Source organism: Petaurus breviceps, unplaced genomic scaffold (assembly GCF_028583685.1).
Source record: "Petaurus breviceps papuanus isolate PSGF00001 unplaced genomic scaffold, PetGlider_PUasm1.0 90919, whole genome shotgun sequence".
NCBI classification, from domain to species: domain Eukaryota; kingdom Metazoa; phylum Chordata; class Mammalia; order Diprotodontia; family Petauridae; genus Petaurus; species Petaurus breviceps.
Window position 1 is genome coordinate 47,472,930 of NW_027187378.1, and position 4,838 is coordinate 47,477,767.

Genomic DNA, 4,838 nt, shown 5'->3' on the forward strand with positions numbered 1-4,838 from the left:
TTAGTTGTCTTTATTTTCCAATTTATTTATTTATTTTTAGTTTTCAACGTTCATTTTCACAAGATTTTGAGTTACAGATTTTTCTCCCCACCTTTCCCCTACCCCCACCCCAAAATAGCGAGCCCACTGAATACCCCTTCCCCCAATCTGTTCTCTCTTATGTCCTCCCCCAACTTTCTAGTAGGGCAAGATGGATTACTCTACTCCAGTGCCTGTATATTTTATTTCCCAGTTTAGTCGTCTTTAAATCTCAAACTCGTCCCAACTTAGATTCCTAAATATATTTTTTTGGTGATAAAAATTTTATTTATTTATTTTTTTATCTCAGAAAAACAGACAGGAGCATAATCTAGATCACTTATTTATTTATATATATAAAGCTGGGACAGAAGAAAGGCGAGTGGGTGATCATCTGGGCCAGGCTGCAAGCCTCGCTGATGCTCTTGCCTGGGAGGTAGCTGAAGACTGATTCTACGGGATTGTCTTGTTGGGACAGAGCTACTTCCTCCTCAATGTGATCAGCTGCTGTCTGAGACAGCCAACAGGAGAAAGCCCTTGGGCGCTCCAGGCTCTGCACATACTCCCTGGGCATGTCTAGTTGATCCTCTATTTCCTTTAGGCTACCCCAGATGACTTCACACAGTGTCCATGTCAGGCTCCAGTGCTTTACTAGTTTCTGATTCTGCCAAATCTCCTGATAGCTCTTTCACCCAGTCTGCATAGTCGTGAATGACAGCTACTTCGGGATTGGGGACCACAGGAGGACACAGCTCATCTACATAGACAGTGCTGTGCTTAAGCTTGATGTCCAAGGGAGTCTGGTATAACTGTAAATCTCTATCCATCCTCCTTTGTTTCAAGCTCAGTTTTTCCATGTCGACTTTGAATGGGGACTCTATTAGGGATTTGACATTTATTGGATCAGGTAAGAATCCATATTCCATAGATTCAGTGTTGTGATGATCTCCAGGTTCCTGGCATCCACTCAGTTGATCACCACTATTGACAAAGTTCCAGTTGAGGCCCCAGCCAACCCAGAATGAACATTCCATGAAGAGTGCCATATCCATCAAGAGCTTTCTTTTGCCACAGGTGACAGATTTTTCCAAGGGAACTAGACCTGGCTGTCTCCAAGCACCCACAGTTTTTAACTGGGCCTCAGGGGCTGGGGTGGGCATTGCAAACACAGGGGCCAGTGGTGGAGTGGCTGACCAAGGAGATGCAGAAGGGGTACATGTTACAGATAAAGATCTAGCATTTAGATATTCTGGCACAGAGGCACTTGGCAAGAGAAAAGCTCCACTTGTAAACTTTGACTGTAGTAAATCACCAATTAATGTTCAGGATTTCGGTGGGTGTGCTGATGAAATGGGAAGTCTGGGAGAACAGATTTCTTGAGAGGGTCTGCTTTGGCAGGAAGCTTGCCAAAGCGCTGATCAAGGACCTAATCTGCATCTTCTTCCTCAGCAAGCAAAGATACTTTCATGATCATGATCTATTAAACATGGGGGTTCACGCCCAGTAAAGACACAATGTGTGTTGAAGCAGATACAGGCTCTTGCTCTTCAGGGACAATTTCTTCTACTGTGGAATCCAAAGCTGGCTCCTGGGTGACCTCCCCAGCTGCTCCACCTCTGGGCTTTGGCTCTAGGGTGGAAGAGTAGTTTTGCCATGGATAGCCACTTGTAGTGGTACTGGCTGCTTTAGACTGATGTTCCTCCTCATCCTCATCAGAATCCTGTAGGCCATACTTTGAGAAGTGGGAGACCTTAAATACCCAAGAACCAGTCTCTGGTCGGTACTCTTTGAACTGGGCACCTTGTTTTAGTGAAACAGCTTCTAACCTGCCCTCAAAGTTGATATCAGCTAGTTGTTCAGGACTCTTTATTAAGCAATGAGAAGTTTTATCAGTTGGCCAAACTCCATCCAAGGTAACTTCAGCCCGCCTATTTAGCCCTTCTCCCACAGGAGGCTTCAGTTCATCATCCAGGTAGACAAAAACTTCTTTTCTACGAATATGTACAATTTCATCTAAGTTGAGGTTAGTTAAATTTACCACTCCTTCAAAATAGATTGAGCCATAACCTTTTCGACCTATGGTGAAATTTGTTACCATACATTCTCCCTTTTCATTGGTAATTCTGGCTAGGTCATCCATAGACGGTATCGTATAGTAGCCAACTCTGGTGAGAATAATGCCTGCTGGATGGATATGGTAAGTACTTTCCTCTTCTTCTAGATCATCTTGAAGAGACTCATTATGGAAAGAGGCCTCTTCACTGCTTCCTTCCAGGCCATTTTGTAAGATACCATTCATGTTCAACACAACAATGGAATCATCCACACTGCTGTGGCATTCATTTACTGCATTCTCAGGGGTTTGTGGGATGGGTTTTGCAATGGGGTTAGTGTAGAATCGTGACACAAGAGAGTCACCATCCCCATCCTGCTGATGGTTCTTATCAACAACTTTGCTGAGAAAACTAAATCTCTCCCCAAACTCTGGATAATCTGATGGTGAGGCCAGATCATCAGCATCCTGACTAACAGGAGGAAAGAGGTTGCTATTGTGATTCTTTAAAACCAATTTCTTAATACTCTTCTTGGGCACGAAAGCTCCATTGGTTAGAGATAACTCATCATCATCTAGCCCATTAAAAAGGTGGGATTTAGCTGTCCTTATTGTCTGCAGAGCCTTAGGCCGAACTCTAGTGGCAGGGCGAGGCCTCAGTTTATAGTGGGTAGGAGTGGTCAGAGCCTTCTGTGCCACCGGGATTGTGGGTTTCAACCTCTCTTCTTTCTTCCTGCGGTCTGACATGGGATTCCGGAAGAGAGGAGAGTCTCCAAATGGTGAATATGTCAGACTATTGATGTGCTGCTGGAGAACAGCCTGCTGAACAGTGGAAGCATTCAGATCTGTTGAAGCTATAAGAGCCTGAGGAGCACCAAAACCCAAGGTGTTTGTAGTAGCACTAAATCCAGGGGTTCCAAAAGCTCCTGTGGCCAAGGTCCCTGTCCCTATCTTGGGCTGGTTGGTTCCAAATAAAGATGCCTGCCCAACACTAAGAACTATTCCTATTTCAAAGTCTATTCCAAGTCCTGTTCCAAGAGTATCAGGTGCTGGTTTACTTTCAAAAATATCCCCACTTCCACCAAAACCAAAGAGCCCACTATTGGTTGTACCAAATGAGGGAGCACTGGTTTTAGTAGTTCCTAATGCAGTAGGCTTGTTACTTCCAAATAGGTTCGAACCAACAGCACCAAATCCTGTGTTGGTTGGCCCAAAGAGGTCTGTTCCTCTTCCAAATACAGTAGCACCACTCGTGTTTGTAGTTGTCCCAAAAAGACTTCCAGATGAGGCTTGGGTTCCCCCGAATAAATCCATCATGTTGCTGTTTGGCTGTCCAAGAGTGCTGGTATTCTCAAATGAAAAGCCAGCATTCTGGGTGGTTGCAGTTGGGCCAGTCAGCTCACCAAAGAGACTACCTGTACTTGTCCCAAATACAGTTGTACTTGTCCCAAAGGCAGTTTTATTCGGCTCATATGTAAAAACCGAATTAGTAGCAGAGTTTCCAAAGAGGCCTGTGGTGCTGGAGGTTGCTGTAGAAGAGCCAAACAGCCCTGTGGTGGCACCTGCTCCCACCTGGTTCTGAGAACCTTTTCTGTTAGCTTGATAATCTTCCAAACGAAGTTCCTCCAGTGATATGTTTTCATATTCTTTCATAGCAGTAATACATTGGTGCTTGGTACTTATGTTGGTGCTAATTCCAGCACTGACCATAGTATCTGTGCTAGTTGGAGGATAAAACTTTATGGTGGTTCCAATAGGAGCTGCTTTAAAACTACTAGGTTCAGAAAGGGAAGTGTATGTACCATCAAAGTGACTGGAAGTTTTATTTGTGGTTCCAAAGAGATCTCCACTACTAGTGCTTGTTCCCAAACTTCCAAAACCAGGAGTATTTTGTGCAAAGGCATCGTTCTCGGATGAGAAGAGACCTTCTCTTGTGCTAGCAGCTCTAAACAAGCTATTTGACGTTCCAAATCCAAAGCCAGTGACTGTAGAGGAGGTAACTGGTTGGCTAAACGAATCTGACCCAAACAAGCCTTCGGGATTAGTCTGTGTCTTTCCCGAAATGCCTCCAGGATTGTTACTGGAGGCAAAAGTAAAAGTCCCAAATTCCCCTCCAACCGGAGAGGGAATTTCAAATAACTTACCAAACATAATACACGAAGTACACACTAAACGTTTAGGTTTATGTCACGCAGCCGCCGGCTCTAGCCCACACAAACAAAAGTAGCAAACACAATGGCAGCCGCAGGTTGAAATCCAACCACGAAATTCAACTAGATACACAGACTTGAAATAAACAAAAGCTTTAAAAGAGCAAACGCCGGCAAATAAATACGCAGACTTCATAGACAGAAGCCCTAAAATAGCAAACGCTGGTTCAGATCAGATGGTTAAATGCACCAGTGCGTAACAAGTATATAAACAAGGTGGTACATCTCACGCAAACGCGTGAATTCCCATTCATCATACCTATGAACCAGAAGGATCTGAAATTTCAGCACCTCGCCAACAGACCTCACAGTCCGCCATAGACTTTACGCTGAGGGCGAACTTATAGCCGCAATGTCTATTCAGAATATGGGCGTTCTAAAGCCTGTAAAAGACGAATATTTGGCTAAGAAGAAGCTTTTACTCATCTTCATTTTCAGTTAATGAAGATAAAAAAGGAAGACGCCTCGAAGATAGGGGTTATTATATATGCAAATATATTCTCCCAGAGACTCCGCCCCTCACCTTCCTCCTCGCTTCTCTCTTTCCCGGGAAGAGG

At 44.2% G+C, this 4,838-nt stretch overlaps 1 non-coding gene and 1 pseudogene across 1 annotated transcript; both read right to left on the minus strand.

The window, feature by feature from the left end:
• Positions 1-192: 192 nt before the first annotated feature.
• LOC138152137 (nuclear pore complex protein Nup98-Nup96 pseudogene) lies at positions 193-4,605 on the minus strand (annotated as a pseudogene).
• Positions 4,452-4,557, minus strand: LOC138152224 (small nucleolar RNA U13). The gene has a single exon (XR_011166057.1). It is a non-coding gene; the product is annotated as a small nucleolar RNA U13 (small nucleolar RNA).
• Positions 4,606-4,838: the final 233 nt, after the last annotated feature.